General features: G+C 43.5%; 1 non-coding gene across 1 annotated transcript; it reads right to left on the reverse strand.

The window, feature by feature from the left end:
- Nucleotides 1-17107: 17107 nt before the first annotated feature.
- On the reverse strand, nt 17108-17216 carry LOC131813361 (U6 spliceosomal RNA). Its single transcript, XR_009346774.1, has one exon. It is a non-coding gene; the product is annotated as a U6 spliceosomal RNA (small nuclear RNA).
- Nucleotides 17217-24861: the final 7645 nt, after the last annotated feature.

Genomic DNA, 24861 nt, shown 5'->3' on the forward strand with positions numbered 1-24861 from the left:
CAAAATTCCTGTCTTTTATATATTGATCTTGTATTTGGCAGCTTTATTAAATTTGTTTATTCAAAATTTTTTGTGAAGTTTTTAGGATTTTTTTACATGTAAGTTCATGTTATCCAAAAAAAGAAAATTTTACTTCTTCCGTTTTTTTTTTTTTGGAGTCTTTTATTTCTTTGTGTTCCTTGTTTCTCTGGCTAGGACATCCAGTACTATGTCAAATGAGAGTAGTGAAAGTGGACACACTTGTCTTTTTTCTGATCTTTAAGGGGAAAACTTTCAAACTTTTTTGATTGAATATGAGATTAGCTCTGGGCTTGGGCTTGCAATATGTGTTTTTTCTTTAATGGATTTTTAAAATTATTTTTAAAATTTTTTTATAAACATATAATGTGTTTTTATCCCTAGGGGTACAGGTCTGTGAATCACCAGGTTTACACATTTCACCGCAGTCACCATCACTCACCATAGCACCTGCTCTCCCCAATGTCCATACCCCCACCATCCTCTCCCAACACACCTCCCCCCAGCAACCCTCATTCTGTTTTGTGAGATTCAGTCTTTTATGGTTTGTCTCCCTCCCAATCCCATCTTCTTTTATTTTTCTTTTCGTACGCCCGAAACCGCCTATGTTGCATCTCCACTTCATCATATCAGGGAGATCATATGATAGTTGTCTTTCTCAGATTGATTTATTTCGCCAAGCATAATACCCTCTAGTTCCATCCATGTCATCACAAATAGCAGGATTTCATTTTTTTGATGGCTGCACAGTATCCCATTTTACATATATACCACATCTTATTTATTGATTGATCCGTTGAAGGACATTTAGGTTCTTTCCATAGTTTAACTATTGTGGACATTGCTGCTATAAACATTTGGGTGCATGTGCCCCTTCAGAATGCCACGTTTGTATCTTTAGGGTATATACCCAGTACTACAATCACTGGGTCATAGGGTACTTCTATTTTCAGCTTTTTGAGGCACCTCCATGCTGTTTTCCAGAGTGGTTGCACCAGCTTGCATTCCCACGTACAGTGTAGGAGGGTTGCCCTTTCTCCACATCCTCGCCAGCATCTGTCATTGACTGACTTGTTCGTTTTAGCCATTCTGAAAGGTGTGAGGTGGTATCTCATTCCGGTTTTGATTTGTATTTCCCTGATGCCGAGTGATGTGGAGCATTTTTTCATGTGTCTGTTGGCCATTTGGATGTATTCTTTGCAGAAATGTCTGTTCATGTCCTCTGCCCATTTCTTGATTGGATTATTTGTTCTTAGGGTGTTGAGTTTGATAAGCTCTTTATAGATTTTGGATAGATACTGGCCCTTTATCTGGTATGTCATTTGCAAAGATCTTCTCCCAGATAACTTCTGACAGTCATCTTTTGGCTTTGTTAACTGTTTCCTTTGCTGTGCAAAAGCTTTTTGATCTGATGAAATCCCAGTAGTTCATTCTTGCCCTTGCTTCCCTTGCCTTTGGCGATGTTCCTAGGAAGAAGTTGCTGCTGCTGAGGTCAAAGAGGTTGCTACCTGTTCTCTCCTCAAGGATTTTGATGGATTCCTTTCTCACTTTATGCTTCTTCATCCATTTCCAGTCTATTTTCATGTGTGGTGTAAGGAAATGGTCCAATTTCATTTTTCTGCGTGTGGCTGTTCAATTTCCCCAACACCATTTGTTGAAGAGGCTGTCTTTTTTCCATAGGACATTCCTTCCTGCTTTGTTGAAGATTAGTTGACCATAGAGTTGAGGGTGTATTTCTGGGCTCTCTATTCTGTTCCATTGATCTATGTCTGTTTTGGGGACAGTTCCCTACTATCTTGATGATGACAACTTTGTAATAGAGCTTGAGGTCTGGAATTGTGATGCCAACAACTTTGGCTTTCTTTTTCAATATTCCTCTGGCTCTTCGAGGTATTTTCTGGTTCCATATGTATTTTAGGATGATTTGTCCCATTTCTTTGAAAACAATGGATGGGATTTTGATAGGGATTGAATTAAATGTGTAGATTGCTTTAGGTAGCATAGACATTTTCACAATATTTGTTCTTCCAATACAGGAGCATGGAACATTTTTCCATTTCTTTGTGTCTTCTTCAATTTCTTTCATGAGTACTTTAGAGTTTTCTGAGTATAGATTCTTTGTTAGGTTTATTCCTAGGTATCTTAGGGTTTTGCGTGCAGTTGCAAATGGGATTCACTCCTTAATTTCTATTTCTTCAGTCTTGTTGGTATAAAAAAATGCAACCAATTTCTGTTCATTGATTTATATCCTGACACTTTACAGAATTTCTATACAAGTTATAGCAGATTTGGAGTGGAGTCCTTTAAGTTTTCCACATACAGTATCATATCATCTGCAAACAGGGATAGTTTGACTTCTCTTCTGCCAATTTGGCAAAATTTGGATGGCTTTAATTTCTTTTTGTTGTCTGATTGCTGAGGCTAGGACTTCGAGTACAATGTTGAATAGCAGTGGTGATAACGGACATCCCTGCCGTGTTCCTGACCTCAGCGGAAAAGTATTCAGTTTTTCTCCATTGAGAATGATATTTGCAGTGGGTTTTTCATAGATGGCTTTGATAATATTGATAATATGTGCCCTCTATCGCTACACTTTGAAGAGTTTTTTTTTAAGATTTAATTTATTTATTTGACAGAGAGAGAGATCACAAATAGGCAGAGAGACAGACAGAGAGAGAGATGAGGAGAAGCAGGCTCCCTGCTGAGCAGAAAGCCCAATGCAGGACTCGATCCCAGGCCCCTGGGATCATGACCTGAGCCGAAGGTAGAGGCTCAACCCACTGAGCCACCCAGGTGGCCCCACTTTGAAGAGTTTTAATCAGGAAGGGATACTGCACTTTGCCAAATGCTTTTTCAGCATCTATGGAGAGTATCATATGGTTCTTGTTCTTTCTTTTATTGATGTGTTGTATCACATTGATTGATTTGCAGATGTTGAACCAACCTTGTAGCCCTGGAATAAATCCCAGTTGGTCGTGGTGAATAATCCTTTTAATGTACTGTTGAATCTTATTGGCTAGTATTTTGGTGAGAATTTTCGCATCTGTGTTCATCAAGGATATTGGTCTGTAGTTCTCTTTTTTGATGGGATCCTTGTCTGGTTTTGGGATCAAGGTGATGCTGGCCTCAGAAAAAAAAGAGTTTGGGAGTTTTCCTTCCATTTCTATTTTTTTGGAACAGTATCATGAGAATAGGAATTAATTCTTCTTTAAATGTTTGGTAGAATTCCCCTGGGAAGCCATCTGGCCCGGGGCTTTTGTTTGTTTGGAGATTGTTGATGACTGTTTCAATCTCCGTACTGGTTATGGGTCTGCTCAGGTTTTCTATTTCTTCCTGGTTCAGTTGTGGTAGTTTATATGTCTCTAGGAATGTATCCATTTCTTACAGATTGTTGAATTTATTGGCGTAGAGTTGCTCATAGTATGTTCTTATAATTGTTTGTATTTCTTTGGTGTTGGTTGTGATCTCTCCTCTTTCATTCATGATTTTATTTATTTGGGTTCTTTCTCTTTTCTTTTTGATAAGTCTGGAAAGGGGTTTATCAATCTTATTAATTCTTTCAAAGAACCAGTTTCCTAATTTCGTTGATTTGTTCTATTGTTTTTTTTTTGTTGTTGTTGTTGTTTTGTGGTTTTTGTTTGTTTGCTTCTATTTCATTGATTTCTGCTCTGATCTTTATTATTCCTCTTCGCCTGCTGGGTTTAGGCTTTCCTTGTTGTTCTTTCTCCAACTCCTTTAGGTGTAGGGTTATGTTGTGTATTTGAGATCTGAGAGAGAAGCGTGGTGGCACACGTCTGTCACTGCACTCCCCAGGAGCAAGTCTGGGGAAGGCGCAGCTCGCCGCCCCCAGAGAAGAGAAGGAGCCGTTGGCCTTGTGGTCGGGAAAAGGACGGAAAGCAGGGTAGATTGCCATGGCAGGAAGAGCAGGCCGGTGGCAAGACAAGTGTCACCCGCTCCCTGTGCAGAGAGATGGAAGCCTGGCTGCTAAGGAGACATGAGGGGACGACTAGGGCAGGGAAGCGTGCTCCACTCTGAGGAAGGAGTGTGGGCAGAAGGCAGGCCTGTCCTGTGCCTCTGGTCCCAAGGGGACAGCATCTCCTTGACCTCCTGTCCATAGGGCATACTTGGGCTAGCTACCAGGCGCCATACACAGAACTCGCAGAAACAGCACTCTCGAGAAACGGGTAGATGCCATCTTCCTCCAACATGTGACAGAGTTGACGGTGGCAGGGAGTTTGCGGGGTAGGAGTGGGGACAATTCCTCAAAGCTCCCCATTTCAGTGAACGGGCGGTGTTCAGGGATCCTGTCGCCTCTCCTCTCCTGTGGGGAAGGCACTGGCCTTGTCCGCGAATCCGCCAGAGGTCCAGTGCCAAAGGCCAAGCGTTGCCTACACCGGGAGATGGTAGTGTGCATAGAGTGCCATCTTAGGCCACGCACGCTGCTGCAGGGTTTTGACTGTGTCTGCTTAGTTCGGCCTGGCAGGGTGAACCCAGGGCGCCAACATGGAGCCCAGGAAAGCAAGGTCCAAGAGACACCAGCACTCCCGTGACTCTTCTTACCTGATGCGACAGAGCGTACACCCAAAGCCTTTCTGAGGAGGAAGCAGCAGCGAAGTTGGGATCGTGCCAAGATGAAAACCTCTGCAAAAGCATAGCAGTCGCTGGGAAATCAGAGTCGGTTCTGAGGGCTGCTGTTGCTGCTTGCCTGACCCTAGTATTCGCAGCATGATGGGAGAAACCCTCATAGAGCGAAAGCCTCTTTGCCCTGGCATCTCTTCTGGGAAAGCACAGCATTCTTTGGGAAATGAGTCCGGTCTGAGGGATGCTCCTGTGCGCCTGAGCTGGTCTCCTCAGCATGGTGTAATAAACCCGCATGGAGCGAAATCCTCTATGCCTGGGAATCCCCTCTGCCTGAGAGAGAAGCGCGTTTGCGCCTGTGGAAACAGCCTTAAGCAAAGGGACCTGTTTTTCAGTGCGGTCACCAGGAGCATGTCTGTGGAAGGTGAAGCACGCTGCACGGGGAGAAGAGCTGGAGCCGTTGGCGTTCGGGTCTGGACACGGTTGCGAAGCAGGAGAGCCGGCCCTGGCAGGCACAGCGGCCGGTGGAAATACAAGTGTCACCCACTCCCAGTGAGAGAGACAGAAGCCTGACGGCTAAGGAGACAGAAGGGGATGAGTAGGGCAGGGCACGTGCTCCACTCTTTGAAGGAGTCTGGGCAGAGAGCATGCCTGTCCTGAACCTCTGGGCCCAAGGAGAGAGCAGCTCCTTGGCCACCAGTCCCTGGGGCAGACATGCGTTAACCACCAGGCGCCTACGCTGAACTCGCAGAAACAGCTCCCTGAAATAACGGGGAGTCAGATGCCGTCTTCCACCAGGATGTGGAAGATTGGAGGAGGCTCCGGGTTTAAGGGGAAGGAGTGGGCACAGTCCCCCAAAGCTCCCTAATCTGTGCACGCCCGAGTGCAGAGATCCTGTAGCCTCCCCTCTCCTGTGGTGAAGGCTCTGGCCTAGACCCTGAGGCTGCCTGATATCTGGAGCAAAAGGAAAAGCCTAACCTACCCCAGGAGATGGTCATAGGCATAGAGTGCCATGCTAGGCCAAGCACGCTGCTGCAGGGTTGTGACTGTGTCTGCTTAGTTCGGCATAACAAGATGAATCCCAGGCATAAACTCGGAGCTTGGGAAAGCAAGTCCCAAGAGGCACCAGCTCTCCCGCGGCTCTTCTTCCATGCCACGCAGAGAGAACACCCAAAGCCTTTCTGAGGAAGCAGCAGCGAAGTGCTTTTCACTCCAAGCCAAAGCCTCAGGGAGAGCACAGCATTCGCTGAGAAATGTTCTGCGGGCTGCTGCTGCTTGCCTGAGCTCAGTCTCGCGGTGGGAGAAACCCGCATACAGCGAAAGCCTCTTTCCTGGGTATCTCCCCTGGGAAAGCACAGCGTTCCTTGGGAAATCAGAGTTGGGTTTGGGGATGCCGCTGCTGCTTGCCTGATCTAGTGTCCGCAGCTCGGTGGAAGATACCCGCATGGAGCGAAATACTCTTTGCCCTAGCATCCCCTCTGCCTGAGAGAGAAGCCAAGTGTTGGGAAGGCGCAGCACGCCGCCCCCGGAGAAGAGAAGGAGCCGTTGGCCTTGGGGTCGGGAAACGCTCGGGAAGCAGGATAGCCTGCCGTGGCACGAACAGCAGGCCGGTGGCAAAACAAGTGTCACCCGCTCCCTGTGCAGAGAGATGGAAGCCTGGCTCCTAAGGAGACATGAGGGGACGAACTAGGGCAGAGGCGCTTGCTCCACTCTTAGGAAGGAATCTGGGCAGAAAGCATGCCTGTACTGTGCGTCTGGTCCCAAGGAGACAGCATCTCCTTGGACACCTGTCCTTGGGGCAGACATGCGCTAGCCACAAGACGCCTACGCTGAACTCGAAGAAACAGCTCCCTGAAATGACGGGGAGTCAGATGCCGTCTTCCTCCAGGAAGTGGAAGCTTGGAGGAGGCACGGGGTTTAAGGGGAAGGAGTGGGCACAGTGCCCCAAATCTCCCTAATCTGTGCACGGGCCGTGTGCAGGGATCCTGTCGCCTCCTCGCTCTTGTGGTGAAGGCATTGGCCTAGACCCCGAGTCTGCCTGAGAGCCGGAGCAAAAGGCAAAGTCTAACCTACCCAGGGAGATGGTCATAGGCATAGAGTGCCATGCTCGGCCAAGCACGCAGCTGCAAGGTTGTGACTGTGTCTGCTTAGTTCGGCATAGCAAGGTGAATCCCGGGCGTAACCTCGGAGCCCGGGAAAGCAAGTCCCAAGAGGCACCAGCTCCTCCGAGGCTCTTCTTCACTGCCGCGCAGAGTGAACACCCAAAGCCTTTCTGAGGAAGCAGCAGCGAAGTGCGGTTCGTGCCAAGCTGAAAACCTCTGCGTAAGCATAGTATTCCCTGGGAAATCAGAGTCGGATCTGAGGGCTGCTGTTGCTGCTTGCTTTAGACTCGTATTCGCAGCACGATGGGAGAAACCCGCATAGAGCGAAAGCCTCTTTGCCCTGGCATCCCCTCTGGGAAAGCACACCATTATTTCGGAAATCAGAGTCCGGTCTGAGTTATGCTCCTGTTTGTGTGAGCTGGTCTCCTCAGCACGGTGTAATAAACCCGCAGGGAGCGAAATCCTCTATGCCTGGGCATCCCCTCTGCCTGAGAGAGAAGCGCCGTTGCGCCTCTGGAAAGAGCATTAAAGAAAAGGGACACGTTTTTCAGGGCGGTCCCAAGGAGTAGTCTGTGGTAGGTGCAGCACGCTGCTCGGGGAGAAGAGCAAGTGCTGTTGGCCATGGTCTCGAAAAGGTTGCGAAGCAGGAGACCGGCCCTGGAAGGCACAGCGCCCGAAGGAAATACAAATGTCACCCACTCCCAGTGCAGAGAGACAGAAGCCTAGCTGCTAAGGAGATAGGAGAGGATGAGTAGGGCAGGGCACGTGCTCCACGCTTGGGAAGGTGTCTGGGCGGAGAGCATGCCTGTCCTTAACTCTGGGCCCAAGGAGACAGCAGTTCCTTGGCCACCCGTCCCTGGGGCAGACATGCGCTAGCCACCAGGCGCCTACTCTGAACTCGCAGAAACAGCTCCCTGAAATAACGGGGAGTCAGATGCCATCTTCCTCCAGGATGTGGAAGCTCGGAGGAGGCACGAGGTTTAAGGGGAAGGAGTGGGCACAGTCCCACAAACTCTCTAATCTGTGCACGGGCCGTGTGTAGGGATCCTGTCGCCTCCTCTCTCCTGTGGTGAAGGCACTGGCCTAGACCCCTAGGTTGCCTGAGAGCCGGAGCAAAAGCCAAAGCCTAACCTACCCCAGGAAATGGTCATAGGCATAGAGTGCCATGCTAGGCCAAGCACGCTGCTGCAGGGTTGTGACTGTGTCTGCTCAGTTCGGCATAGCAAGGTGAATCCCGGGCGTAAACTCGGAGACCGGGAGAGCAAGTCCCAAGAGGCAACAGCTCTCCCGCGGCTCTTCTTCCCTCCCGCGCAGAGTGATCACCCAAAGCCTTTCTGAGGAAGCAGCAGCGAAGTGCGGTTCGTGCCATGTGAAAACCTCTGCGAAAGCATAGCAGTCGCTGGGAAATTAGAGTCGGATCTGAGAGCTGCTGTTGCTGCTTGCTTTAGCCTAGTATTTGCAGAACGATGGGATAAACCCGCATGGAGCGAAAGCCTCTTTGCCCTGGCATCCCCTCTGGGAAAGCACAGCATTCTTTGGGAAATCAGAGTCCGGTCTGAGGGATGCTCCTGTTTGCTTGAGCTGGTCTCCTCAGCACGGTGTAATAAACCCATATGGAGCGGAATCCTCTATGCCTGGGCATCCCCGCTGCATGGGAGAGAAGCGCGATTGCACCTGTGGAAAGAGCCTTAAGGAAAGGGAAATTTTTTCACTCTGCTCCCCAGGAGCATATGTGTGGAAAGTTCAGCAAGCTGCCGGAGAGAAGAGCAGGAGCCGTTGGACTTCTGGTCTGGAAAAGATTGAGAAGCAGGAGAGCCGGCAATACAAGTATCCCCGGCTCCCAGTGCAGAGAGACAGAAGCCTGGCTGCTAAGGAGACAGGAAGGGATGCGTAGGGCAGGGCGCGTGCTCCACTCTTAGGAAGGAATCTGGGCAGAAAGCATGCCTGTCCTGAGCCTCTGGGCCCAAGGAGACAGCAGCTCCTTGGCCAGCTGTCCTTGGGGCAGACATGCGCTAGCAACCAGGCGCCTACTCTGAACTCGCCGAATCAGCTCTCAGAAATAATGCGGAGTCAGATGCCGTCTTCCTCCATGATGGGGAAGCTCGGAGGAAGCATGGTGTTTAAGGGGAAGGAGTGGGCACAGTCCCCCAAAGCTCCCTAATCTGCGCACGGGCCTAGTGCAGGGATCCTGTCGCCTCCTCTCTCCTGTGGTGAAGGCACTGGCCTAGACCCGGAGTCGGCCTGAGAGCCGGAGCAAATGGCAAAGCCTAACCTACCACATAAGATGGTCATAGGCATAGAGTGCCATGCTAGGCCAAGCACGCTGCTGCAGGGTTGTGACTGTGTCTGCTTAGTTCCGCATAGCAAGGTGAATATCGGGCGTAACCTCGGAGCCCGGGAAAGCAAGTCCCAAGAGGCACCAGCTCTCCCGCGGCTCTTCTTCGCTGCCGCGCAGAGTGAACACCCAAAGCCTTTCTGAGGAAGCAGCAGCGAAGTGCGGTTCCTGCCATGCTGAAAACCTCTGCAAAAGCATAGTAGTCGCTGGGAAATTAGAGTCAGATCTCAGGGCTGCTGTTGCTGCTTGCTTTAGCCTGGTAATTGCAGCACGATGGGAGAACCCGCATAGAGCGAAAGCCTCTTTGCCCTGGCATCCCCTCTGGTATAGCACAGCATTCTTTGGGAAATCAGAGTCCGGTCTGAGGGATGCTCCTGTTTGCCTGAACTGGTCTCCTCAGCACGGTGTAATAAACCCGCATGGAGCGAAATCCTTGGCCACCTGTCCCTGGGCCAGACATGCGCTAGCCACCAGGTGCCTACGCTGAACTCGCAAAAACAGCTCCCTGAAATAACGGGGAGGCAGGTGCCGTCTTCCTCCAGGATGTGGAAGCCTGGAGGAGGCACGGGGTTTAAGGCGAAGGAGTGGGCACAGTCCCCCAAAGCTCCGTATTCAGTGCACGGGCTGTGTGCAGGGATCCTGTCACCTCTTCTTTCCTGTGTGGAAAGCACTGGCCTAGTCCGAGAATCCGCCTGAGCGTGAGTGTAAAAGGCCAAGCGATGCCTACACTGGGAGATGATAGTGTGCATAGAGTGCCATCCTAGTCTACGCACGCTACTGCAGGGTTGTGGCTGTGTCTGTTTAGTACGGCCTGTCAGGGTGAACCCAGGACGCGAACATTGAGCCCAGGAAAGCAAGGCCCAAGAGGCACTAGCTCTCCCGCAGCTCTTCTTCCCTGTCGCGACTGAAGCCTTGCTGAGGATGCAGCAGCAAAGTGCTGCTCGTTCCAAGACAAAGCCTCTGCGAAAGCACAGCATTCGCTGAGAAATGTTCTGCGGGCTTCTGCTTCTTGCTGAGCCCAGTCTCGTGGTGGGAGAAACCCGCAAACAGCGAAAGCCTCTTTGCCTGGGCATCTCCGCTGGGAAAGCACTGGCCTAGTCCGAGAATCCGCCTGAGCAACAGAGTAAAGGGCCAAACCTTACGTACCCGAGGACATGGTCATAGGCATAGAGTGCCATGCTAGGCCAAGCACGCTGCTGCAGGGTTGTGACTGTGTCTGCTTAGTTCGGCATAGCAAGGTGAACCCCCGGCGTGAACTTAGAGCCCGGGAAAGGACGTCCCAAGAGGCAACAGCTCTCCCAGGGCTGTTGTTCCCTGCCGCATCAGAGCGAACACACTGCAGTAGCGTACGTAGCCTAGGATGGCACTCTATGCACAGTACCATAGCCCGGTGTAGGCAACGCTTGGCCTTTGGCACTGGACCTCAGGCGGATTCGCGGACAAGGCCAGTGCCTTCCCCACAGGAGAGGAGAGGAGACAGGATCCCTGAACACCGCCCGTTCACTGAAATGGGGAGCTTTGGGGCATTGTCCCCACTCCTACCGCGCAAACTTCCTGCCACTGTAAACGCTGTCACATGTTGGAGGAAGATGGCATCTGACTGCCCTTTTCTCGAGGGAGCTGTTTCTGTGAGTTCCGGGTATGGCGCCTGGTAGCTAGCCCAAGTATGCCCTATGGACAGGTGGTGAAGGAGATGCTGTCCCCTTGGGACCAGAGGCACAGGACAGGCCTGCCCTCTGCCCACACTCCTTCCTCAGAGTGGAGCACGCTTCCCTGCCCTAGTCGTCCCCTCATGTCTCCTTAGGAGCCAGGCTTCCATCTCTCCGCACAGGGAGCGGGTGACACTTGTCTTGCCACCGCCCTGCTGTTCCGGCCACGGCAGGCTAAATTGCTTCCCGAGCGTTTCCCGACCCAAAGGCCAAGGGCTCCTTCTCTTCTCCGGGGGCGGCGTGCTGCACCTTCCCCACACTTGGCTTCTCTCTCAGGCAGAGGGGATGCTAGGGCAAAGAGTATTTCGCTCCATGCGGGTATCTTCCACCGAGCTGCGGACACTAGTTCAGGCAAGCAGCAGCAGCAGCCCAAAAACCAACTCTGATTTCCAAAGGAACGCTGTGCTTTCCCAGGAGAGATGCCCAGGCAAAGAGGCTTTCGCTGTATGCGAGTTTCTCCCACCGTGAGACTGGGCTCAGGCAAGCAGCAGCAGCCCGCAGAACATTTCTCAGCGAATGCTGTGCTCTCACAGAGGCTTTGGCTTGGGCGAACACACTTCGCTGCTGCTTCCTCAGAAAGGCTTTGGGTATTCACTCTGCGCGGGAGGGAAGAAGAGCCGCGGGAGAGCTGGTACCTCTTGGGACTTGCTTTCCCGGTCCCCGAGTTTAAGCCCGGGATTCACCTTGCTATGCTGGACTAAGCAGACACAGTCACAACCCTGCAGCAGCGTGCTTGGCCTAGCATGGCACTCTAGGCCTATGACCATCTCCTGGGGTAGGTTAGGCTTTGCCTTTTGCTCCGGGTCTCAGGCAGCCTCGGAGTCTAGGCCAGTGCCTTCACCACAGGAGAGAGGAGGCGACAGGATCCCTGCACATGGACCGTGCACAGATTAGGGAGCTTTGGGGGACTGTGCCCACTCCTTCCCCTTAAACCCTGTGCCTCCTCCGAGCTTCCACATCCTGGTGGAAGACGGCACGTGACTCCCCGTCATTTTCGGGAGCAGTTTCTGCGAGTTCAGAGTAGGCGCCTGGTGGCTAGCGCATATCTGCCCCAGGGACGGGTGGCCAAGGAGCTGCTGTCTCCTTGGGCCCAGAGGTTCAGGAGAGGCATGCTTTCTGCCCAGACTCCTTCCTAAGAGTGGAGCATGCGCCCTGCCCTACTCATCCCCTCCTGTCTCCTTAGCAGCCAGGCTTCTGTCTCTCTGCACTGGGAGCGGGTGACACTTGTATTTCCACCGGCCACTGTGCATGCCAGGGCCAGCTCTCCTGCTTCGCAACCGTGTCCAGACCCGAACGCCAACGGCTCCACCTCTTCTCCCCGTGCAGCGTGCTGCACCTTCCACAGACATGCTCCTGGTGACCGCACTGAAAAACAGGTCTCTTTGCTTAAGGCTCTTTCCACAGGCGCAAACGCGCTTCTCTCTCAGGCAGAGGGGATGCTCAGGCATAGAGGATTTCGCTCCATGCGGGTTTATTACACCATGCTGAGGAGACCAGCTCAGGCGCACAGGAGCATCCCTCAGACCGGACTCATTTCCCAAAGAATGCTGTGCTTTCCCAGAAGAGATGCCAGGGCAAAGAGGCTTTCGCTCTATGAGGGTTTCTCCCATCATGCTGCGAATACTAGGGTCAGGCAAGCAGCAACAGCAGCCCTCAGAACCGACTCTGATTTCCCAGCGACTGCTATGCTTTTGCAGAGGTTTTCATCTTGGCACGATCCCAACTTCGCTGCTGCTTCCTCCTCAGAAAGGCTTTGGGTGTTCGCTCTGTCGCATCAGGTAAGAAGAGTCACGGGAGTGCTGGTGTCTCTTGGACCTTGCTTTCCTGGGCTCCATGTTGGCGCCCTGGGTTCACCCTGCCAGGCCGAACTAAGCAGACACAGTCAAAACCCTGCAGCAGCGTGCGTGGCCTAAGATGGCACTCTATGCACACTACCATCTCCCGGTGTAGGAAACGCTTGGCCTTTGGCACTGGACCTCAGGCGGATTCGCAGACAAGGCCAGTGTATTCCCCACAGGAGAGGAGAGGCGACAGGATCCCTGAACACCGCCTGTTCACTGAAATGGGGAGCTTTGGGGGATTGTCCCCACTCCTACCCCGCAAACTCCCTGCCACCGCAAACGCTGTCACATGTTGGAGGAAGATGGCATCTACCCGTTTCTCGAGAGTGCTGTTTCTGCGAGTTCTGTGTATGGCGCCTGGTAGCTAGCCCAAGTATGCCCTATGGACAGGAGGTCAAGGAGATGCTGTCCCCTTGGGACCAGAGGCACAGGACAGGCCTGCCTTCTGCCCACACTCCTTCCTCAGAGTGGAGCACGCTTCCCTGCCCTAGTCGTCCCCTCATGTCTCCTTAGCAGCCAGGCTTCCATCTCTCTGCACAGGGAGCGGGTGACACTTGTCTTGCCACCGGCCTGCTCTTCCTGCCATGGCAGGCTACCCTGCTTCCCGTCCTTTTCCCGACCACAAGGCCAACGGCTCCTTCTCTTCTCTGGGGGCGGCGAGCTGCGCCTTCCCCAGACTTGCTCCTGGGGAGTGCAGTGACAGACGTGTGCCACCACGCTTCTCTCTCAGATCTCAAATACACAACATAACCCTACACCTAAAGGAGTTGGAGAAAGAACAACAAGGAAAGCCTAAACCCAGCAGGCGAAGAGGAATAATAAAGATCAGAGCAGAAATCAATGAAATAGAAGCAAACAAACAAAAACCACAAAACAACAACAACAACAACAAAAAAAAAAAAACAATAGAACAAATCAACGAAATTAGGAAACTGGTTCTTTGAAAGAATTAATAAGATTGATAAACCCCTTTCCAGACTTATCAAAAAGAAAAGAGAAAGAACCCAAATAAATAAAATCATGAATGAAAGAGGAGAGATCACAACCAACACCAAAGAAATACAAACAATTATAAGAACATACTATGAGCAACTCTACGCCAATAAATTCAACAATCTGTAAGAAATGGATACATTCCTAGAGACATATAAACTACCACAACTGAACCAGGAAGAAATAGAAAACCTGAGCAGACCCATAACCAGTACGGAGATTGAAACAGTCATCAACAATCTCCAAACAAACAAAAGCCCCGGGCCAGATGGCTTCCCAGGGGAATTCTACCAAACATTTAAAGAAGAATTAATTCCTATTCTCATGATACTGTTCCAAAAAAATAGAAATGGAAGGAAAACTCCCAAACTCTTTTTTTTCTGAGGCCAGCATCACCTTGATCCCAAAACCAGACAAGGATCCCATCAAAAAAGAGAACTACAGACCAATATCCTTGATGAACACAGATGCGAAAATTCTCACCAAAATACTAGCCAATAAGATTCAACAGTACATTAAAAGGATTATTCACCACGACCAACTGGGATTTATTCCAGGGCTACAAGGTTGGTTCAACATCTGCAAATCAATCAATGTGATACAACACATCAATAAAAGAAAGAACAAGAACCATATGATACTCTCCATAGATGCTGAAAAAGCATTTGGCAAAGTGCAGTATCCCTTCCTGATTAAAACTCTTCAAAGTGGGGCCACCTGGGTGGCTCAGTGGGTTGAGCCTCTACCTTCGGCTCAGGTCATGATCCCAGGGGCCTGGGATCGAGTCCTGCATTGGGCTTTCTGCTCAGCAGGGAGCCTGCTTCTCCTCATCTCTCTCTCTGTCTGTCTCTCTGCCTATTTGTGATCTCTCTCTCTGTCAAATAAATAAATTAAATCTTAAAAAAAAACTCTTCAAAGTGTAGCGATAGAGGGCACATATTATCAATATTATCAAAGCCATCTATGAAAAACCCACTGCAAATATCATTCTCAATGGAGAAAAACTGAATACTTTTCCGCTGAGGTCAGGAACACGGCAGGGATGTCCGTTATCACCACTGCTATTCAACATTGTACTCGAAGTCCTAGCCTCAGCAATCAGACAACAAAAAGAAATTAAAGCCATCCAAATTTTGCCAAATTGGCAGAAGAGAAGTCAAACTATCCCTGTTTGCAGATGATATGATACTGTATGTGGAAAACTTAAAGGACTCCACTCCAAATCTGCTATAACTTGTATAGAAATTCTGTAAAGTGTCAGGATATAAATCAATGAACAGAAATTGGTTGCATTTTTTTATACCAACAAGACTGAAGAAATAGAAATTAAGGAGTGAATCCCATTTGCAACTGCACGCAAAACCCTAAGATACCTAGGAATAAACCTAACAAAGAATCTATACTCAGAAAACTCTAAAGTACTCATGAAAGAAATTGAAGAAGACACAAAGAAATGGAAAAATGTTCCATGCTCCTGTATTGGAAGAACAAATATTGTGAAAATGTCTATGCTACCTAAAGCAATCTACACATTTAATTCAATCCCTATCAAAATCCCATCCATTGTTTTCAAAGAAATGGGACAAATCATCCTAAAATACATATGGAACCAGAAAATACCTCGAAGAGCCAGAGGAATATTGAAAAAGAAAGCCAAAGTTGTTGGCATCACAATTCCAGACCTCAAGCTCTATTACAAAGTTGTCATCATCAAGATAGTAGGGAACTGTCCCCAAAACAGACATAGATCAATGGAACAGAATAGAGAGCCCAGAAATACACCCTCAACTCTATGGTCAACTAATCTTCAACAAAGCAGGAAGGAATGTCCTATGGAAAAAAGACAGCCTCTTCAACAAATGGTGTTGGGGAAATTGAACAGCCACACGCAGAAAAATGAAATTGGACCATTTCCTTACACCACACATGAAAATAGACTGGAAATGGATGAAGAAGCATAAAGTGAGAAAGGAATCCATCAAAATCCTTGAGGAGAGAACAGGTAGCAACCTCTTTGACCTCAGCAGCAGCAACTTCTTCCTAGGAACATCGCCAAAGGCAAGGGAAGCAAGGGCAAGAATGAACTACTGGGATTTCATCAGATCAAAAAGCTTTTGCACAGCAAAGGAAACAGTTAACAAAGCCAAAAGATGACTGTCAGAAGTTATCTGGGAGAAGATCTTTGCAAATGACATACCAGATAAAGGGCCAGTATCTATCCAAAATCTATAAAGAGCTTATCAAACTCAACACCCTAAGAACAAATAATCCAATCAAGAAATGGGCAGAGGACATGAACAGACATTTCTGCAAAGAATACATCCAAATGGCCAACAGACACATGAAAAAATGCTCCACATCACTCGGCATCAGGGAAATACAAATCAAAACCGGAATGAGATACCACCTCACACCTTTCAGAATGGCTAAAACGAACAAGTCAGTCAATGACAGATGCTGGCGAGGATGTGGAGAAAGGGCAACCCTCCTACACTGTACGTGGGAATGCAAGCTGGTGCAACCACTCTGGAAAACAGCATGGAGGTGCCTCAAAAAGCTGAAAATAGAAGTACCCTATGACCCAGTGATTGTAGTACTGGGTATATACCCTAAAGATACAAACGTGGCATTCTGAAGGGGCACATGCACCCAAATGTTTATAGCAGCAATGTCCACAATAGTTAAACTATGGAAAGAACCTAAATGTCCTTCAACGGATCAATCAATAAATAAGATGTGGTATATATGTAAAATGGGATACTGTGCAGCCATCAAAAAAATGAAATCCTGCTATTTGTGATGACATGGATGGAACTAGAGGGTATTATGCTTGGCGAAATAAATCAATCTGAGAAAGACAACTATCATATGATCTCCCTGATATGATGAAGTGGAGATGCAACATAGGCGGTTTCGGGCGTACGAAAAGAAAAATAAAAGAAGATGGGATTGGGAGGGAGACAAACCATAAAAGACTGAATCTCACAAAACAGAATGAGGGTTGCTGGGGGGAGGTGTGTTGGGAGAGGATGGTGGGGGTATGGACATTGGGGAGAGCAGGTGCTATGGTGAGTGATGGTGACTGCGGTGAAATGTGTAAACCTGGTGATTCACAGACCTGTACCCCTAGGGATAAAAACACATTATATGTTTATAAAAAAATTTTAAAAAATAATTTAAAAAATCCATTAAAGAAAAAACACATATTGCAAGCCCAAGCCCAGAGCTAATCTCATATTCAATCAAAAAAGTTTGAAAGTTTTCCCCTTAAAGATCAGAAAAAAGACAAGTGTGTCCACTTTCACTACTCTCATTTGACATAGTACTGGATGTCCTAGCCAGAGAAACAAGGAACACAAAGAAATAAAAGACTCCAAAAAAAAAAAAAAAAGGAAGAAGTAAAATTTTCTTTTTTTGGATAACATGAACTTACATGTAAAAAAATCCTAAAAACTTCACAAAAAATTTTGAATAAACAAATTTAATAAAGCTGCCAAATACAAGATCAATATATAAAAGACAGGAATTTTGTTTTGTTTCGTTTTTTTAAAATAGTTTTTCATGTCATCCTTGCTCAGTGATCACGCTAATCTTCTCTGCATCATTCCAATTTTAGTATATGTGCTGCCAAAGTAAGCACAAGACAGGAGCATTTTAACACTCTAATGATGAACTATCTGAAAAAATAAAGAGAACAATCTAATTCACAATAGCATCAAAAATAACAAAATACTTAGGAAAAGATTTAACTAAGAAGATGAAAGATCTGTACCCCATAAACTATGACATTGATAAAGAATTTGAAGGAGACATAAATGGAAAGATAGCTCATATTTATGAATGGTAAGAATTAACATTGTTAAAATGTCCATACTACCGAAAACCATCTGTAAATTCAATTCCTATCAAAAATCCAATGTTAGGGGCGCCTGGGTGGCTCAGTGGGTTAAGCCGCTGCCTTCGGCTCAGGTCATGATCCCAGGGTCCTGGGATCGAGCCCTGCATCAGGCTCTCAGCTCAGCACGAAGCTGCTACCTCTTCTCTCTCTGCCTGCCTCTCTGCCTGCTTGTCATCTCTCTCTGTCAAATAAATAAATAAAAAATCTTTTTAAAAAATCCAATATTTTTTTTTTTACAGAAGTAAAGAATCCTAAAATTTATATGAGACCATAAAAGACAACAAATAATTAAAGCAGTTCTGAGAAAGAATGAAGAAGCGAAATTACACTTCTTGATTTGAAACTATACTACAAAGCCCTCATGCTCAAAACAATAAAGTATACTGGCATAAAAACAGACCAGTAAACAAGTAGAACAGAATTGAGAGTCCAGAAATAAATCCTTTCATACAGTCACCTAATATTTGACAGGGGCCAACATATATAATGGGTAAAGATAGTCTGTTCAATAAATGATATTTAAAACTGAATAGTCACATAAACCAGCATGAAACTGGAACCTTATATCACTCATAAATCTTAACTTGAAATAGATTAAAGACTTAAATGTGATGCATGAAACTAAATTTACTAAAGGAAAACATAGGAAAAATTCTCCTTGACATTGGTCTTGCCAATAGTTTTTTGGATACCAGGCCAAAAACACAAGCAAAAAAAGCAAAAATAAATACATGGTATTACATCAAACTAAAGTTTCTGCATTGCCAAAAAAAACCAAAAGGGAATGAAAACACAATCCACAGAATGGAAGAAAATACTTACAAATCTTATATCTGAAAAGAGGTTAATAACCAACAGATACAAATAGAAAAAAATATATAATTTAAAAAATAGCAAAAGGATATCAATAGACTTTTTTTTCAAAAAAGTTATATAAATGACCAACAGGAGCATTAAAAAGTGCTCAACGTAAAAACTCAGGGCAAAGTCATTATGTTGTTGTTGTTGTTGTTTACCTCTGAAAAACACAACAAGATATTACTACCTATTAGAATATATAAAACCAAAAAATTAAAACTGACAAATTTTGGTAAATATTGGGGAAAATGGGGAACTTATGTACTGTGATAGGGATATAAATTTGTATGGAAAACAGTATGGAGATTATTCATATTATTAAAAGTAAAATCACCATATGATTCAGTAATCCCACCTCTAGGTATATATCTAAAGGAAACGAAGTCACTATTCGAAGACATATATGCACTCTTATGTTCATTATAAAATTATTAACTCTAAGCAAGAGATGGAAATAACTTCAGTATCCATATTGGGTGAATGGATAAAATAAGTATGGTAAATATATACTATGGAATACTACTGAACCATGAAAAATTAAGAAATACTGCCATTTACAACAGCATGGATGGATCTTGAAGGTTTTATACTAAGTGAAATATTTCAAAGATTTTATATATATTTTAATTTATGTATTATGATATCCCTTACATACAGAATCTGAAGAAAAAGCAAACTAATGGAAACTTAGAGTTGAGTTGACAAGAGGTGAACCTGGGGTGGAATAAGGTGGTCAAAGGGTACAAACTTGCAACTATAATATGAAAAAGTTCTGGGGATCTTATGTACAGTATGATGATCATAGTTAATAATATATACATACATTTTTATTGTGCTTCCCTTTATTAAACTTTGCATATATCACATTCTTACAAGTTGAAAGTTTATATCAATCTTGTATAAAAGAGGTCTGCTGCCACCATTTTTCTAACGACTTTTGTTCATTTTGTGTCTCTCTGTCACATGTTGGTAATTCTTGCAATATTTCAAGTTTTTTCATTATTATTGTATTTGTTATGGTGATCTGTGATCAGTAATTATGACCCACTGAAAACTCAGAACTAGTTTACTTAAGGTATATACCTTGTTTTTTCTTAAAGGCATAATGCTTTTGAACAGTGCAGTATAGTGTTTATTTTTTATATGCACTGGGAAACATAATTTTTTATTTGCACTGAGAAACCAAAAAAAAAAAAATAATAATAATAATTTGACTTAGTTTATTGAGATAATCACTTTATTGAGGCGGTCTGGAACAAAACACACAAGACCTCTGAAGTTTATCTCTACGGTACTATATACATAAAAGTTGCTAAGAGAGTAGATCTTAAAATTCCTTACCATACATGCATAAAAAACAGTGGCAACTATATGAGATAGTAGATGTATTAACATTTTTACGTAGATTATATTGCAATACAGATGTATGCCAATTTATCAAATTGTACAAAATTTACACAATGTTAAAAGTTTGCAATGTTATAAGAAATCATTTCTTATATTTATAAATTATAATATGTCGATTATTTTTCAATAAAGCTGGAAAAAACTTTTTGTAGAATTAATCTATTTTTCAAAAAAGGAAGTAAGGAAGTAGAAACTGCATCTAACTCTGAAATAATCGAATATAAAATCCATTTTAGTTCTATACACTGGGACAAAAACTATTACTTAGTTTACAATGAAGGAGTACTTAGGAAGCATGAAGGATGGTCTATAAATAAGGCTGAAAGAGCTCAGTTTTAAGGTTTAAATTTAAAATCTTCTTTTGAAATACTAAACTGACCACCCAGTTTTCCAAACATAAATGTCTTAACTGCATGAATTTATTTCATACAACTCTATCATCTAGTTTCATAAGAAAGCAGCATGCAAATTTTGAATAAGACAGACTTGCTTAAGTTTCTTTATGTTCAACAGTAAAGGATACTTCCCTAAAAAGAAGAAAAATCAGCGTATTTATTATGATAATTATTATTCATAATGAGATTCATATTGAATTAGGGAATATATATCCTCAGAGGGGGTAAAGTAAAATGAAATTTATTTTGGTAAATGTGTCTATGAATAGTCAATACAATGCCTCAATATAAATGAATATTATCATTTTGAACAATTTAATTACTATTATTAGAATTATTATAAGTATAAAAATAGCTATCATTTTAGCATGGAATATGAGATTCTCATGCTCCATGCTTCATCACATCCACACAACAATTCTGCATAATAAGTATTATCATCACCATTTCATGGGTGAAAACACTGAGGCTAACACATTTAGATAACTGGTTTATGATTACATGGCTAGTAAGGATGCATCACACTAATTTAGGCTTTATGATTTCAGAACTGTACTCTTTCCACTGCACATTCTATTACTCTGTAAATACTTGGCTTGTTTTCATTTAGTTCTTTAAATGTATTCATGTGGTGATGGCTTAAAGCTTCATTTAAAGGAAGCTTAAAAAATTCATTTAACCAAAAGCTCCCAAGAATTAAAAATGTCATGGATATCATTAGTTAATGGGTAACTATATATTTTCCACTCTAGTGAGATAACAATCAGAGTATTTTTCTAAGTTTTAGTCTCTGAGTGTTCAAAAGGACTTTGTTAAAATAGAAATATTTAGACAAAGGTGATCAAAAGTCTGGATCAGGTCACCTTAAGATAAATATTAGGAAACTGAGGAAACAAATGGAGATTTGAACACTGAGCTATGATATAATGAATGGTTTAAAGTATTTAGTAGAGCATAGAAAAGCCCTTTAAAGCCTGGGCTTAGCCTAGCATTGCAGCTTCTGGGATATCTGTCTATCTATCATCTACCTAGCTATTCATCTATCTATCTATCTAGATGTAAATTTGAAAACTTTTTCAACTTAAAGATTTTGAGAAATAGAACATAATTAGCACCATAGAAGATCTGTTTATGATAACAACCTAGCCCCTCCTCCCAGTTTGTTAATATTCTCTCTTATTTAATGTAACATTGTGCAAATAGACCACTACTGATCTGCCATTATGAATGAAATAACTATAATCATCTGTTTGCATATCCTGGTGAAAATATTCATTTAGTTCCATGTTGTATTTCTAGGAATGGACCAAATTTTTTTTTTAATTTTTAAGTTTTCTAAATATTGTCCAACTTACCTCATATGTTTTTATTATGTGCACTGTCATTCCTTCACATTCTTGCAAGACATTTTCACTGTTGCCCAATATGGTAAGTGTGTAATAGTATGTCATTCCAGGTTTTCATTTATTTTTAATTTAATTTAATTGAATTCCAGATTCATAATAAAGATAAACAGTTTTTATATATGAGTGGCCATTTGGATTACCCTTTCTGTAAAGTACATGCTCAAATCTTTTGATATCTTAACATTGTGTCATACTGATTTCTTGAAGAGTAGATTTTCTGAATGAACTTTTAGCTGTGTAGGTCTTCTCTATTTTATTATGAACTTGTTTTCATTTCAAAATCTTTATATTTATTTTCATAAACTGCTTTTATTTTGTTTTGTCTATTATCTATCTATCTATCTATTTATTTGCAAGCAAGAGAGCGAGCGAGCAAGTGAGAGCGTAGGGAGGGATAGAAAAAGAAGGGAAAAGAATCTTAAGCAGGCTCCAGGCTCAGCACAGAGCCCAACACTGGGCTCTATTTCACAACCCTGACATCATGACCTGAGCCAAAATGAAAGAAAGAAAATAAAAATAAGGTGTTAAAAAAAAAGGAAAAAGAATTGGAGGTTTAATTAAGTGAGCCACCCAGGCACCCCTGTGGTATCTTAAATTAGCTGTCATATCTTTAAAGTTCTAGAGTATCCATTTAATTCATTTATAAAATCTTTCTCAATATCATTTTTAGTTTCAGTTTTTTGTTCAATTTGCTTCCCCTCTCATTTCTTTGAGCAGAGTAATCAAGCCATTTTACAATCTTTATTGATCATTTTAACATCATACTTAATCCCATTTTGTCTATCAAATATTGTTAATGGTTTTACTCTGTGTGCTCTGTTACATTTTGCTATGTTCAAGGCATTATATTTGAAACTCTTATTGAGTAGGGATAATTAAGAGCTATAATAATGGTATGGTCCTCCTTGGCAGGATTTTCTCTTATATCTGAGACTCTACAAGACAATCATATTCCAAATTCAGTGATTGACTTTCTCAGTTTACACAGAAGGCAAGGTAGGCTATAGTCTTATTTCTGCTTCTCCTTGTGCTTTGGGGATCTCAACTTAAATTTGGGTTGTACCAAAGTTTTCAAATTTGATTGCTGCTGGATTTTGAATTTTGTTTCTCTAGTATCAAGTGTCTAGTAAAAACACAGTTCAGAGTGTTTTAGCAGTTTCAAATGCTCTCATAGCTAAAATGGCTTCAGGCATATATCTCTAGACTCTCATTGTGTTTCGTATTTTGACCCAGTAATCCCTCACTTATTTTTATAATCATTCTGATATTTTTAACTTTAAAAGCTATTTTGTCTGGATTTTTAAGTTGTCTTAAGTAGGAGTTTTTAGATCACCATTACTAGAAGCAACAACAAATATACATGAAAATTTCTGCAGTAGTTTATCACATCTTTATGGCTTTGAACATCCATAAGCCGAGGCATCCTTCTCTAATCACTTAGGCTAACTCCAATTTACCCTTTAAAACAACACAAGAATTGCTTCATTTAAGAACATGTTCAGGGATGACTCTTCCCCACTGTTCTTACCAACATTCCCACACACTCTTTGCTACCCACACCTTGTTTATGAACTTTCATTAGGTATATCAGCGTCACCAGAATTTTGCTCTATTGTATTTTTGTCCTTTAGAGCTTTAGTTAAATATGAATTCCATAGAATGTCTGTCCCTTCTCTTTCAAACCTGGGTTCGTTATTTCTTCTCATTCTTTGTCAGAAGCTACTTTATTTACAGCTGTATTGTGACTTTGGAGCCTTTACAGTTTTTTGACTGGAAAAATCACCCATCCCTGAGATTTTTACGCAGCTTCCTAGCTGATATTATTCAGAAATCTGTTCAACACAGACTTTTTAAGGAAGCCCCTTTCAGACCACTCAGTTACAAAACCTCTTCTCAATCACTGCTCTTTTTAAAATGTGCTTATTTAGTTCAAATATGCATCACTATTAAAGAAAAACCAGTACGATTTTTTTCTTTTTAAAGTTGGCTTACCTATTATCTATCTCTCCCATTAAAATGATTCCTCTGCGCTGGGGTTTTGTTGTGCTCATCTTAGGCCAGGCACTCAATAAATTGTCTCTGAATGATTGAATTTTTTGACTCCCTTGCCAGATTCTCAACTTCATGAGGCCAAGGATTGTTGTATTCAGTCCTTCTTTATCCTCAATGTCTGTTAAAATTCAGTCACTTACGTGAGTAATGGGAAAAATCACAGAAAGAAAGAGTTAAAACTACAGAAAAACCCCGTAGGTTCAATAACACAAAGCTTTCTAAAATTATTTAGCCCAAGAATTGAATACTGGTTGCACATTGGATTTTTTTAAATGGTATTGAATTTAATTTAAATGGAAATAATTGAATGGTAGAATTATAAAAAAAAATTATAAAAGCAACTTGCTCCTTAAAGTAAGAATTATATAGGGCATCTCTTCTAGAAGCAAAATTTTCAAATGTCAAACATCTGAAAGCATAGAAGGAGAAGTAAGAGTGTGAATTGTACTTCAATGCTCTTTTCTTTATATTCAGCAAACAGCTTCATTCACACCTTTCCAGTTTTTTCAACTCTTTTGACAAAGCCTTCAGAGGAGTTACTGCTGATGACCACCATCACAGCCTGACAGGAGAAATTTTATAAAGAAAAATAATAGCATGTTTTTCCCAAATTGTTAAGGATATCGTGAAGCTCTGTTGGATTCAAAGGAGGAATGTGCAATTCCATGCTATACATAATAATAACTAATTTTAATAGTGGCTTTGCAATTTTTCAGATATATCCATTTACTGAAACCACTATCAAATAAACAAAAACAAACAAATTAACAGGGGTTTGAGACAGGAATTATCTAATCTAAAAATAGCACATGTTCATAGAATACACAACACATATCCAAAGTACTTCTCTAGGTTTCAAGTAATAGTCAAAACAATAGTAAACATGATTCAGACCCTACCAGTCAAATCATAAATGGGACCTTAACTGTAAATCCTTATCTTTAGATCAAAGCGGGTAATTGGGTGCTGAAGATACATTATAGAACTAATATGTTATAGAACTCCTCTGAAATGAGTCATTTATTCCATCACTTTTCCTGCACAGCTGCTGACCCATGTTTTGGTTCCTGGAAATAGCTGCTACACTGTCACACTTCTTAAAAGCACATATATTGATAACTCTACTCATTCCTCCATTCCTCTGTGACTGTCACTGTGTTAAAATGTGGAGTCAGCTGACTCACTTGTGGTGGTAATAAAGTAGATGAATTTGCAAAGTATTTTGTTATTTCTAAAAATGCAAAAACCAAATTACATTGAAATCATAAG

Source organism: Mustela lutreola, chromosome 12, assembly GCF_030435805.1.
Source record: "Mustela lutreola isolate mMusLut2 chromosome 12, mMusLut2.pri, whole genome shotgun sequence".
NCBI lineage: Eukaryota > Metazoa > Chordata > Mammalia > Carnivora > Mustelidae > Mustela > Mustela lutreola.